The sequence below is a fragment of the Podarcis erhardii genome (assembly GCF_964252035.2).
Source record: "Podarcis erhardii genome assembly, chromosome: 9".
NCBI lineage: Eukaryota > Metazoa > Chordata > Lepidosauria > Squamata > Lacertidae > Podarcis > Podarcis erhardii.
The window spans coordinates 25259803-25273938 of NC_138512.1; the positions used below are offsets into that span (position 1 = coordinate 25259803).

Genomic DNA, 14136 nt, shown 5'->3' on the forward strand with positions numbered 1-14136 from the left:
AAAAACCAGAAATACATTAAAATATCACAGATTAAAAACTTCCCTGAACAGGGCTGCCTTAAGATGTCTTCTGAATGTCAGGTAGTTATTTATCGCTTTGACATCTGATGGGAGGGCGTTCCACAAGGCGGGTGCCACTACCGAGAAGGCCCTCTGCCTGGTTCCCTGTAGCTTTGCTTCTCGTAATGAGGGAACCGCCAGAAGGCCCTCGGCGCTGGACCTCAGCGTCCGGGCAGAACGATGGGGGTGGAGACGCTCCTTCAGGTATACTGGGCCGAGGCTGTTTAGGGCTTTAAAGGTCAACACCAGCACTTTGAATTGTGCTCGGAAACGTACTGGGAGCCAATGTAGGTCTTTCAAGACCGGTGTTATGTGGTCTCGGCGGCTGCCCCCAGTCACCAGTCTAGCTGCCGCATTCTGGATTAGTTGTAGTTTCCGAGTCACCTTCAAAGGTAGCCCCACGTAGAGCGCATTGCAGTAGTCCAAGCGGGAGATAACTAGAGCATGCACCACTCTGGCGAGACAGTCCGCGGGCAGGTAGGGTCTCAGCCTGCGTACCAGGTGGAGTTGGTAGACAGCTGCCCTGGATACAGAATTGACCTGCGCCTCCATGGACAGCTGTGAGTCCAAAATGACTCCCAGGCTGCGCACCTGGTCCTTCAGGGGCACAGTTACCCCATTCAGGACCAGGGAGTCCTCCACACCAGCCCGCCCCCTGTCCCCCAAAAACAGTACTTCTGTCTTGTCAGGATTCAACCTCAATCCATTAGCCGCCATCCATCCTCCAACCGCCTCCAGGCACTCACACAGGACCTTCACCGCCTTCACTGGTTCTGATTTGAAAGAGAGGTAGAGCTGGGTATCATCTGCATATTGATGGACACCCAGTCCAAACCCCCTGATGATCTCTCCCAGCGGCTTCATATAGATGTTAAAAAGCATGGGGGAGAGGACGGAACCCTGAGGCACCCCACAAGTGAGGACCCAGGGGTCTGAACACTCATCCCCCACCACCACTTTCTGAACACGGCCCAGGAGGAAGGAGCGAAACCACTGTATAACAGTGCCCCCAGCTCCCAGCCCCTCTAGACGGTCCAGAAGGATGTTACGGTCGATTGTATCAAAGGCCGCTGAGAGATCCAGCAGAACTAGGAAACAGCTCTCACCTTTGTCCCTAGCTCGCCGGAGATCATCAACCAGCGCGACCAAGGCAGTTTCAGTCCCATGATGAGGCCTGAATCCCGATTGGAAGGGATCCAAATGGTCCGCATCCTCCAGGCGTGCCTGGAGTTGTTCAGCAACCACGCGCTCAATCACCTTGCTCAAGAATGGAAGATTTGAGACTGGGCGATAGTTGGCCATACTGGCCGGGTCTAAAGATGGTTTTTTAAGAAGCGGTTTGATGACCGCCTCTTTCAGCGGATCTGGGAATGCTCCCTCACAGAGAGAAGCATTCACCACCCCACAGAGCCCATCGCCCAGCCCTTCCCGGCTTGCTTTTATTAGCCAGGATGGGCAAGGATCCAGGAGACAGGTGGTTGGTTTCACGCGTCCAAGCAGCCTGTCCACATCCTCGGGGGTAATGGATTGAAATCGATTCCATGCAACTTGACCAGACAGAGCTCTAGCACTCTCCCGCCCCAGCCCTGCTCCCACGGTGGTGTCTAGCTCCTTCCGAATATGAGTGATTTTATCTGCAAAAAACTTTGCAAAATCGTTGCAGGAGATCTTGGGGTCTTTACAAAGCCCCGGTGGTAAAGGTGGTTCCGTTAAATTACGAACCACCTGAAAAAGTCTCCTGCTACTATTTTCTGCAGATGCAATAGAGGCGGTGAAGAAAGTCTTCTTCGCCGTCGCTATCGCCACTTGGTAGGCTCGACGTTGAGCTCTAACCTGTGTCCGGTCAGATTCGGAGTGAGTTTTTTGCCACCGACGCTCTAGCCGTCTCAGCGATTGTTTCATCGCCCTCAGCTCCGAAGAAAACCACGGAGCTGTCCGGGCTCCATGCAATCGGAGAGGGCGCTTCGGAGCCAGACAGTCGATAGCCCTGGTTAACTCCGCATTCCAGCGGGCCACCAGGGAATCAGCTGAAAGGCCATCAACATGGGATAAGGCATCCCCTACCACTCTCTGGAAACCATTTGGATCCATTAAGTGGCGGGGGCGGACCATCCGAATTGGTCCCACCTCCCTGCAGAGGGGAAGGGTCGCGGAGAAGTCCAGTTGCACCAGGAAGTGATCTGACCATGGCACTTCTTTTGTTTCACTTTTACTTAGTGTCAGATCACCCACGTCACTAGAGGTGAACACCAGGTCTAAGGCATGTCCATGACTATGAGTTGGGCCAAACTTATTCAGGGACAGCCCCATGGAGGCCATGCTTTCCACGAAGTCCCGAGCAGCCCCTTGTAAGGTCGTGTCGGCATGGATGTTAAAATCCCCTAGGACAACCAAACTAGGTGTCTCCAGGAGAAAATCCGCCACGACCTGAAGCAGCTCAGACAGGGAATCCTTGGTGCAGCGGGGAGGTCGGTACACCAAAAGGAATCTTGTACTGCCCCTATTGCCCAACTTCCAGAACATGCACTCAGAAAACTGGATCTTCCCAGTAGGACGCCTGGTGCAAGCTAGTGACTTCCTAAAAATCACTGCAACCCCCCCTCCCCGCCCACATGACCTGGGTTGCTGTGCGTAAGAGAAACCTGGTGGGCAAGCAGCGGCAAGGACAGGCCCATCTGCTTCCTCCAACCAGGTCTCTGTCACACATGCCAGGTCAAGTCCTTCATCCACAATCAGGTCGTGGATGGCAGTGGTTTTATTCATCATTGACCTGGCATTACACAGCAACACCTTCAGGTCATGTAGGTTTCCCCTGTTGATTCCAGTATCCATCCGGTCAAGGCCAGACCCGGAGGCAGGGATAGTCTTCAAACAACGACTAAACCTGCCTCCTCGGTAATTGAATTGAATTGAGTTTATTACGGTCATAGACCAGAGAAACATAAAACAACAATAGTTTACAAAGGGAATAATGGTGTCAATTTAAAAAATTGTAAAATTATACATAAAAAGCAACACATATGCACACACACACACACACACACATATATACACATTTATGCACTGCAATATATGTATAGGCTTAAAAGATAAGGGGGCTTGTCCAGGGGTCAAGTCTTTTACTTTTTTACAGCTAATGCCCTCCGCTTGATCGCAGCCGCAGAAAATTTGGCCACTTTCAGTGTTACTTCTGGGTTTTTATCTCCTAGTAGAATTTTCAGCCGCTGAAGTTCAGATCGACCTGGAAATTTCTGAACGATGGGGGAGATAAACAGTGACCTAATATCCCCGTAAAGGTCGCAGTGTAGCAACACATGTGAAGCCGTTTCCACCTCTTTCAGACCACATGGGCAAACTCGTTCAACATAGGGTTTGCCCTCGTATCTGCCCTTTAGTAAGGCAGATGGCAGTACATCAAATCTGGTAAGGGTAAACGCCCGCCTGTATTTTGCGATTTGTAGATCCAGCAAATATGGTGTTAGATTAAACCCTTTTCCATAATCTTGGATAGCTGGATATTTATCTATCTTGCTCATATGATCCTGAAGCTCTACATCTCCTATTCGCTGGCTCACCATCCTTTTAGCCTTTTCAAAACCTGAGGCTATAAGTTCTTGTGAGGAAAGCCCCAGGCCCTTCAATTTTTCATAAAGTGACAATCTCCATTTAGACTGGAACGGGTCTAATAGAGTCAATGGAGCCACTCCCACTGGGAAAAATATGAGTTTTAGCCAGAGGTGAATCTTCAAGATCCATATCCTGGCATTAATAGAGAGTTGACCTACCTCCAGCCTAATGGCTGCGTTGGAAACGCAGGTAGGTAACCCTAGTAGGGAGCGGTAAAATTTAGTTTGTACAGATTCCAGGGACTTAAGTTTTTGACAATTAAATATCTGGGTGCCATACATCAGTTGTGGGAGTATTTTTGCGACAAAGACCTGGGAGGCAGCAGGAACATATTGACCTCCTTTTCTGTAGAAGAATCTTATGATAGCTCTAGAAGATCTTTGCGCATTTGCAATGGAATTCTTAATCTGATGGCACCAAGATCCCTTCTCGTCAAAGATTATTCCAAGGTATCTAAAAGATGTTACTTGCTCAATAGGTTGGTTATTAATTTTCCATTTATGTCGGAGTTTTCTCTTGGAGAACACCATAATTTTTGATTTAGTGTAATTTATTATTAGGTCTTCAGCTTCGCAATACTCTGTAAGAGCTCGTAAAAGTTTTCTTAGGCCCACACAAGAGAAGGAAATAAGTGCCGCATCATCTGCGTACAAAAGGACTGGAATTGGTATATTATTTAAGTTTGGGGGGTGAGTACTTGCTTCCTCCATCTTTCCGACTAAGGAGTTTATATAGAAATTAAATAGAATAGGGGCAAGAACACAGCCTTGCTTGACACCATGGAAACTTTGGATTTCCTTTGATAGGTTCCCATAACGGTCGCATCTAACACGGATCCGAGTATTTTCATGTAATCTACGGATAAGAAGCAAAAGACGTCTGTCGATGTTTGTGGCATTTAATTTTTCCCAAAGTCTGTGCCGGGGTATCAAATCGAAAGCTGATTTGAAGTCTATAAAGGCTACATAGAGGGAGCCTCCTTTCTTTGAGGTGTATTTCTCCACTAGATGTTGCAATACCAGTCCTTGGTCTAGAGTTGATCTATGTGCCCTGAAACCAGCCTGGGCTTCCTTAAGGATGTGCTCCCGTTCCAGCCAGTCCGCAAACTTTTCACGTAAGTGAGTTGCATAGAGTTTGCTGATGATGCTTAAGAGACTGATTGGTCTGTAATTGGCTGGATCAAGTTTACAGCCTTTCTTGAATATGGGAACGATGATTGCCAATCCCCAGTCCTCTGGTATTATTGCTGTTTGATCTATGCTGGTGAATAGGCTGGCAAGGACTGGGGCCCACCAGTCAATATTGGCTTTAAGAAGCTCAGGAGAGATATTATCTGCTCCCGGGGCTTTTCTGTGTTTGAGTGCCTGAATAAGCCTCCTGACCTCCGCAACCGACACCGGAGGCCACTCGTCACCTGCCTCACACTGTGTTAGTGGCTGTGTCAAAGGCAGAGCTGAATATGAAGATTGGAAAAATGCCTCCCAAGTCCCTGCAGGTATAGTATACTCCACTTCTGAGGAGGTAGATCGCACTCCATTTGCTACCATTCTCCAGAAGGTGGCCGAGTCTCTCTCTCTGGATGCATCTATTAGGCATTTCCATTCTCTTTTCTGTGCCTGGAGTTTTTTGTTTTTGATCAGGATTTTATAATTTCGTTTATCTTCAAACCAGACCGTGGGGAGTTGGGGTAAGTTGGCAGATCTATAATTCTTGTATTTTTTCAGTAAGTTTAGCTTCATGTCCTGACATTCTTGATCAAACCAGGGTTTGGAGTTTTTATATACTGAGGATTGCCTACTTGAGCTGTTCCTTTTTTCCTTCAGGGAATCTTGAAGGAGTGAAATTAACTCCTGAAATAAATTTATTTTTAATTCATGGCTTGAGGAAGTTATAAGGTTATCTCTCTTAATGAGGAATTCCTTTGAACACAGCCTACTTGAAATTTCCTTATGCAGTTCATCTGTCCATCTGATACGAGAATATCTGAGCTCCAAAGCTGTAGGGCTCGAATGTTCGATTTTCTCAGCGCAGGATAAATCCTTTCCCGCAACTACGAGTGCACTTAATGGCAGATGGTCACTGTCTAAGCGCTCCTCCACTTTGCATTCCAAAACTTTGTTTTGAAGATCATACGACACGATTATATAATCAATTGTGGAGGCGCCATTATTAGATATAAATGTAAATTCTCCAACCTTCTCCCCCTCAGTACGGCCATTCAGTATAACCAAGTCCAACTTGTTGACCAAGTGTAATAGGCATAAGCCGGCATAATTGCAGCCTTTATCCTTTGAGGTTCTGGCTGGTATTGAGTGGGCTTCCTCTATAATGGGGGCTGTTTCATGGAAGTGGGCATACAAGGCCTCATCAGATTGTCCAGTTCTGGCATTTAGGTCGCCTGCCACCACTACAGAGGCATCAGGAAATTGATTTGATAGTTTGTCAAGATACTGTTCTAACTGAGCCCAGGTATTTCTTATCAATCTTTTCTCTCTTTGTGGGGGTAGGTATACGTTAATCAGCAGCAAGCTGTGGGTTCTCCACTGTACTTGCACAGCTGTGGCCAGATGGTCTAGTGGGTCTAGTTTTTTAAATATGGCCCTTAGCCTTGTTGAGATTAAAGTAACTAACCCACCTTTAACTCGCCCCCCTCTAGTACTTAAAAGACCTGGGAGGGAGAACGCAGAAAAGCCATTTAACTCCACTTCACTTGTGCTCCAGGTCTCCTGGAGAAACACAATGTCATGTCTCTGAATATATTTAGCAAAGGATTGGTCGGAAGTCCTCTTTTGCCAACCTGCAATATTCCAAGTTAGCAGGGCAAGGTTGCACGTTGTCTTGCCAAAAGTTGATCTTAGTCAATTTGCCTTTAAAAGGTTTTTAGGGCCTATCTTTTTATTTATTGGTTGAATTTCGTTCATTTTGGCAATGTCCATAGATGTATTATCGCCCAGATACTCAATGAAATCGATTGAAGGGTGCAACGTGCTAACATTAGTGATCAGTACTCCTTTTTTTGGCGAATCTACCTTAGGGTGTTCTATTTGTCTGATACCAAGTTCATCCTCATCCAGGTATCTCATGCTAGTCCAAGAGCGCGTTGTAGTTGTCATAGGGATGGTTTCCTTCTTAGATGGTAGTTTGTTGCTGTCCCTTACGCACTGTGTTAGATCTGTTGCTATCAGATTTATCTCTGCAGCTGCAGAGATATTGTAAGGGTAGTCTTTCATGGTTGCCATAGGGATGGTTTCCTTCTTAGATGGTAGTTTGTTGTTGTCCCTTGCGCTCTGTGTTAGATCTATTGTTAACAGGTTTATCTCTGCAGTTACAGAGGTATTATAGGAGTAATCTTTCATGGGGTCTGTCTTGGCTTTTTCAGGGAGGTTCTCTTTCTTTAATTGGTCCGTTGCCGGATCTTTCTCTCTTACTTTTTCCTGAACATTCATCTCTGTTAGCTTATTTCTAAGGGTCTCCAATCTTCCCAAGATCTCAGATTGGGCAAGGAAAGGCAACAATCCAAACTGATTTATTAATGCCTTTTCTTCTGGATAGAAGTTATCAGTCCCCTCATTAGGCAGTCTCATCTCCTGTCTTAGTTTCAAGGACCCTTGCTCAGTATGTTCCAGTTTGTCTTTTGAGTGTCCTCTCTCCTCCTTTGCTTTACAAGTAAATCTTGTCTCAGCTGTCGTAAGATCATCAGAAAACAAATTCAAACATGTGCTGTTTTCAAAATATCTTGTTACCGTTATCCTTTTCTTTAACAGCAAATGTCTTGATCTATATATATATTTAGCCAAGTTTTGATCTTTGAAGGAGGCAATCACTCGCAGAGAGTATCCATTGTAGAATATGAAATCTACTGAGATAATGTCATTTAATTTTATTTTCCCTGGCAGCATATCATCTAAAGTATTCACAAAATGCACCGAGCGTTCTTTCTGTGTGAGGAAGCCCTTTGGCTTCGGGTAGTTTAGAAAAGCCAACTTCCTATCTGCCAGTATCAGTTTCCATCCTTTATCCTGGGACAGATCTTGCCCTGCTACTGGCTCATCTTGAGATCTGCCATAATCAATGGTATGGGGTGAGTCTTCTTTAATATTTATGGGTCCTTGAGGTTTCAGCATAGAGCACCCGGGTAGTGATTCCGTTTCCTCACTTGTTTTGTTAGGCAGCAATGGTGTTTCTTTCAAGGACTTCAGCTGGATCTTTTTTCCTGGATCCACACTGTTGTTCTCTCTGCTGCCGTGTGTAGCAGGTTTGTTAGAGTTTGTTTTTGATTTTGTTGGAATCAGCTTATATAGTCTTTTCCAACATACTTTACATGCACGTCGGTTTATGACCGATTTCCTTGTAGTTTTTATGTTCTTACTTTTCTTTTTAGTTTCAGCTTTCTTCTTATGGGATCTCTTACTGATACCTTGCTTCTTTTGATTTACTTGGGTAGGAGATTCAGTTTTGGGGACAGAGACATACAACCCTATGTCCTTTCCTTGGTGTAAATGATTTTCCACTGATGATCCTTGTGTGCACTTGCTGGTTGCTGGTTGCTTTGTATATTCTGACTCTTGAGGGATGGTTGGTGGGTCAGCACCATGAGATTCTGAGCCTTTAGCTTGGAGGGAATAATTTTCCACTAGTGTCAGGAGCAGCCCATTTGTTATTGTTAAATATTTTTTCATAGCTGCCAGATCCAGATTTATAGAGAGCAGCCAGTCCTGAGGATAGCAGTCATTGTTTTCCGTCTGGGAGCCCATAGATGAAGTCTGGGTTTTCTGGGAGTTTCGGGTTTCTTCCTGTAACTCTGAGGATAATATCTCAGCCAGGACTATTTCATGGGCCAGGCTCATTGTATTTCTATTTTGGTTGTTATTCTCCGAGTCCTGTATTCCTCTAGAGAAGGTTGAGTGATCTTGAGCAGCAGAGGAAAAAAGAAGGGCCTCATCCTGCTTCAACTCAATCATCTCAGCCATCTTTTGCTCATTTCCATTTCCATTCTCGTTGTCCCTTGTATGTGAAAAGTATTGCGTGATTTTACTCTGTTTCTCATAACACTCCTGGAACAATGGACTTGTCGCTATCCCCAGGTCCTTACGTTTCTTTCTAGTAAGTACCATTTGTAAATCTTTGTTACCAGTCAGGGGTTATTCTTCCTGTTTCAGAAACTATGTCTCTTAGGAAGTCAAAAACTCCACCCAGCTGTAGACTAAAGTCCAAATTGAGGCAAGATTTGGCGTGGCTGTTTGTAATTTGATAGCTTATAGTTCAGAGCATAACACGGAGTTGGCAATAAATTAGCTGTCACCCGTTTTCCTTATTATCGGACAGACTTGAGGAGAGTGGCGGCGTGGGGAGTAGACCCTCCGGACATTAAGATAACAAGAAGGGCTTTGCTGGGGCTGGATAGGGAAGGAAGGGAGGAAAGCTTGAGAGTTCTTCCGTCGGCTCCCAGTGTCCTTTTACTGATAGAAGCTGATAGAAGCTGGGGGTTTTTTCAAGCTGCGCCTCTTATCAGCCTAATTTGCTGAAGACGCTCTTACTCATTCCGGCAGGACTCGAACGGGGACTTGTTTCAACCCCATTTTACGGTGTTTCCGATCACCCACCTTGAGTTTTTTCTTTCTCAGTGACGGGGTCCCTTCACGGCAGGGGAGTCAGGCCAGACCTCTTTTCCTTCCCCTCTCACTCGTTTCAAGAGATTACTCAGCTCCACAGCACCAAAGTACGGCGGGGGGTGCGGCAAGGCAGCAAGACTAAAGCTCGAGTCCGGTGATAAAACAATAAAACAATAAAAACGCTAATGCTAAGAAAAGCTAAGGCAGTGTTGAGGAGATGACGCAGCCACTAACTCATTACAATTAAAAGATAAGATAAAAGATAAACCCCCAAAGGGTTTGAAAAAACTACTTAAAACTACTTAAAACTATATCTAAAAGCAGACGAGGTTAACTAGGCTGCTACCTTCGTCGCCATCTTGCCCCCAAGTGTCTCCCCCTCCTCGGTAATGACATGGTCTGGTCTTAGCGTAACTCCGCCTCCTGCCCATGATCACCGAGATCGGATGTCCCAGTGCTTCCCCCCCTGTGGAACTTGTCCCAGCCATCGTGATGGCTGGGGCCCCACTCCCAGGCAGTCCCTGATCTAGCCCCTTCAAAACAAAACATAAACTATACAGAACCAATAAAACAACAACAACAACAACAAAAAGGAACAGAACAATTATGCTAAAATTAATCCCCAACCAAATATCCATCCCACCCACCCCCAGCAATGGAAAAAAAGAAATAAAAATTTAAATTGCCACCGACTGCTTGAGGACATTTTAAAGCACATTAACCCCTGGAACAGGGAAGCAATGGCAGAACACTTCCCACCCTTCCCAAGAGTTTGTTCCAAAAGTTTGTTCCTGGGCCACGCCCCCTGGGCCAGTTGGAAAAGGCCCTGGTAAGTCCTTCAAATATCTGCAAACCCAGGAGAGCTGCCCAACATGGCTCCTCTGTTTGCCAACACAGCAAATGTAAGGTATTTCAAGTTGTAGACAAGTTTCACAGTTCACACAAGGCTGTGTATAAATAATGCTTTTAAAAGTTGTAGGTCATCCTAGGAATTGGTGTTATATACTGAAGTTCTCACCCTGGGCCAGCAGGGGGATACTGTAGATAGTTTTCACTCAGGTCCACATATGCAAATAAGGGATTGAAAGTGATGTTCAGTGATTGGCTAGTTACAGAAAATGGTTACTGTTGCATTCTAGTGGAGCTCTATATAAGAAGGCTGGCTGAACCCTTCAGTTCAGTTCTGTTCTGACCTGTGAATAAACAAGAGCTGTTTGAAGAATCGCTGTGTCGTCTGATATGTTCACCCACAACTTAACACTACCCATACTTCTGTTTATTGAGCCAGGACTATAGTAAGCCTCCATTCAGACTTGAGGCTCAGTAATATATTCTAAGCTTTGGATGTATGAGACCCAGTTCCAACCTCTAGCACCTCTCCTTAAAAGAAGTCACCCACTCTACCGCTCCATAGGACCTTATCAAGCAATGCTATACTCACATTATACCAAGATAAAATCCTGCTACACCACAGTATGTGAGCATCACTGAGATTTCCTACCAGCTTATACTTCATGACATTTTGCCAGTATGGTGAAGGTTCTGTCAAATCCTATAGCTCCTCAACCAGCGGATCTACAGTAGAAGATTGCACCCTTAAAAGACCCACTCGCAGAACACACAATATCCTTTGGTCTGGATCAATATGCAGTAGTTTCTCGTTTCCTTACAAACCTGTGGCTTCCTTCTGATTCAGTAACAAGTTCCCTGGCACAGAGGTCTGAAATTTAAAAATTCAGGAAGGGGCGCTCCTTGACTTATCACTAATTACTCTACCGAGACTAAGCAAATATTAAGTGGCAGCCCTACACAAAATTTAAGAGGCTTTTTAATCTAATATTTATTTGCCCTTGTTTAATAAGCTCGTTAGATGCCTTGTAGAAATCAGCCAAAATGTCATAAATGTTAATAGGCTCATAATCAGCAATGGCAGCAGTAAGTACAGAATTATATAGAGTGTAGCACTTTCCATATTTTAGGTATTCTGGGCTTTGTAAAGCTCTATTTCTTGACTACAGAATCATATGACATTATATTTATTTTGTCACCCATAGCCAAATATGTGTGTGTTTGGTTAGCTTCATACACCACCTACTGATGCTTGGATCTCACTTCCCTCTTAAGAGTTGCCAGATACAGACCCTGCAAAAACCTGAGCCTTTAAGTGTTGCATGGAAGGGAGAATTTCCATCTGGAGCAGCCGGGGAGTTATGTGAGGCTGCTGTTTGTGGATTTTAGCTCTGCTTTTAACACTATCCTCCCCCATAGACTGGTGTCCAAGCTAGAGGCGATTGGACTCTCCAACTCCACCTGTCTCTGGGTTTTGGACTTTTTGTCAGAACATTCTCAGAGGGTTAGAGTAGGGTCACATATGTCCACAGCGCTTAGCCTTAACACCGGCTCACCACAGGGTTGTGTGTTGAGTCCCCTGCTCTATACTCTCTATACGTATGATTGTACAGCCATTTATTCCAGCAACAAAATCATCAAGTTTGCTGATGACACTACGGTGGTGGGGCTCATTTCAGGAGGGGATGAGTCCGCCTATCGGGACGAGGTGGAGCGGCTTTGTGCTTGGTGTGGAGAGAACAATCTGGCTCTTAATACGGCTAAGACCAAGGAATTGGTGGTGGATTACAGGAAAAAAAAGGCGGACATTCAGCCCTTGTATATCAACGGGGAACGGGTGGAGAGGGTGGCGGAATTCAGGTTTTGGGGAGTGACTATCGATCAGGGCATGACTTGGAGCGCAAATACCACTGCTCTGGTGAAGAAGGCCCAGCAGAGAATTTATTTCCTCAGACTTTTAAAGAAGAACAATCTGAGTGAGAGACTGCTGGTGTCCTTCTACCGAGGCTCCATAGAGAGCATTCTCACATACTGTATTTGTGCCTGGTTCTCCAGCTGTACAGCTAGGAAGAGGAAGGTGCTCCAGAAGGTCATAACCACAGCCCAAAGGATTATTGGTCATCCCCTCCCATCTTTGGAAGAACTGTACGGTTCCCGTTGTCTTAGGAAAGCAAACAATATCCTGCAGGATGCATCTCACCCGGGACACAGTCTGTTTGTACTACTGCCTTCTGGCAGGAGATACAGAAACATCAAGTCAAGGACAAATAGACTGAAAAATAGTTTCTATCCAAGAGCTGTGGCCTTCTTAAATGCAGTAACTCGATAGTGTGACCTGGGAGTTTGATGGGTGTGGGTGTGGGTGTGGCTGGAATGTGGTTTGTTTGGTTGTTGTTGTTGTTTTGCTTTTGTTGTTTTTAAGGGATGGCATCCAATTTCGTTGCACTTGTGCAATGTTGCACTTGTGTAATGACAATAAAGAATCTATCTATCTATCTATTTCATCAGGTAGAGATTTCCCCATCACAGTGATGTGTAGTGAGAGGAGAAGCCACACCTGGCAGAATCATTTTATTCCTATGTACTCTTCTTTAAGACACCCTGGTCACATCTGCACCATACATTTAAAGCACGTGGCTTTCCTCAAAGAATAATTGGAACTGTAGTTTGTTAAGGGTGCTGGAAATTGTAACTCTCTAAGGAGTGAACCACAGTTCCCAGGATTCTTTGGGGGGGGGCATGCACTTTAAATGTATGGTGTGGATGTGACTCCTATCTCTGGATTCCCTGCTCTTTATGTCCTCTACATTCTGGGACTTCTTTCCAATCAGCAGATTCCCTTCCTGCCCATACTATTCTGCGGCCTTTGGTAGAGTGTACATACAGAGGATGTGATCACATAGCCAGTGGCAGTGGCAGTGGCGTAGCGTGGGTTGCCAGTGCTCGGCACAGCACAGGGCTGGCAGAAAATGGCATGCACATTCAACTGCCTAATGGCATCTGTGTCACCCAGGAGATTGCAGCCACAGAGAGTTGTTATGTTGTATGGAGAGATCACCTCCTGGTCCGTGTGGAGAAGCTGCTTTTAATGGAGCCCATCGACAGAAATGCACAGCTGTATGGGTACTGAAATTTTGCACCCCTAACAGTTTTACGCACAGGGCAACTGCAATGCCACTGGCTAGTAGTATAGCCAAAATATCTTGGGGAGGCCAGGAGCCTCTTCCATAGTAACTACCTTCCCAAGGAAGCATAACAGCTTTAACACTACAGTAGTACTTTGGTTTGCATATGTCTTATTTGCATATGTTTTGGATTACAAACATGTCAGACCCGGAAGTGTCCCAGTTTGCAACCTTTTTTTAGATTACAACCCTTTTTTTTTGGATTACGAACAATTTTTTGGGGGAGGCTCCATTGGCGAAAGCATGCCTTGGGTTACAACCTGTTTTAGTTTACAAACGGACCTCCGAAATGGATTATGGTTGTAAACCAAGGTACCACTGTATAAGCAGACAAAGGGAAGCCAGGCAAGCAGGCCTGGAATCACATGTAGGGTCCAGGAGCAGCAAAGCAACTGGCCCTTTTTGAAAGTGGCACTCAACGAAATGAGAAGTGAAGGAAGCACGTGAAAAACTGAGAATCAAGATGCAGTTTAAGCATTGCAAACACTTGATTTGCCACTGAGTCCAAGTCAATTGGTGGTCTCATCAAATTCTGGCTCTGTGGTTACTGTATCAGTAGGATGCCTAATATTGTCAAACACCTGTTTGTTAGGTTCCAACTACAAGTGGAAACATGCAAATTCAGATTTGCCCTTAGTGTATATAAAGTAAAGGTAAAGGTAAAGGGACCCCAGACCATTAGGTCCAGTCATGGCCAACTCTGGGGTTACGGTGCTCATCTCGCTTGGTGGCTGTGGCAAAGCCTGCTGTTGACTTGCTGTCACTGCGGCAATTGGGTGGGCGATTGGCAGCTGCTGGTGGTG

General features: G+C 45.5%; 1 protein-coding gene across 3 annotated transcripts in view; it reads right to left on the bottom strand.

The window, feature by feature from the left end:
- CRACD (capping protein inhibiting regulator of actin dynamics) overlaps positions 1 to 14136 on the bottom strand; it is a 124341-nt gene that overhangs the window by 19732 nt on the left and 90473 nt on the right. The gene's annotated exons all lie outside the window — the stretch shown is intronic.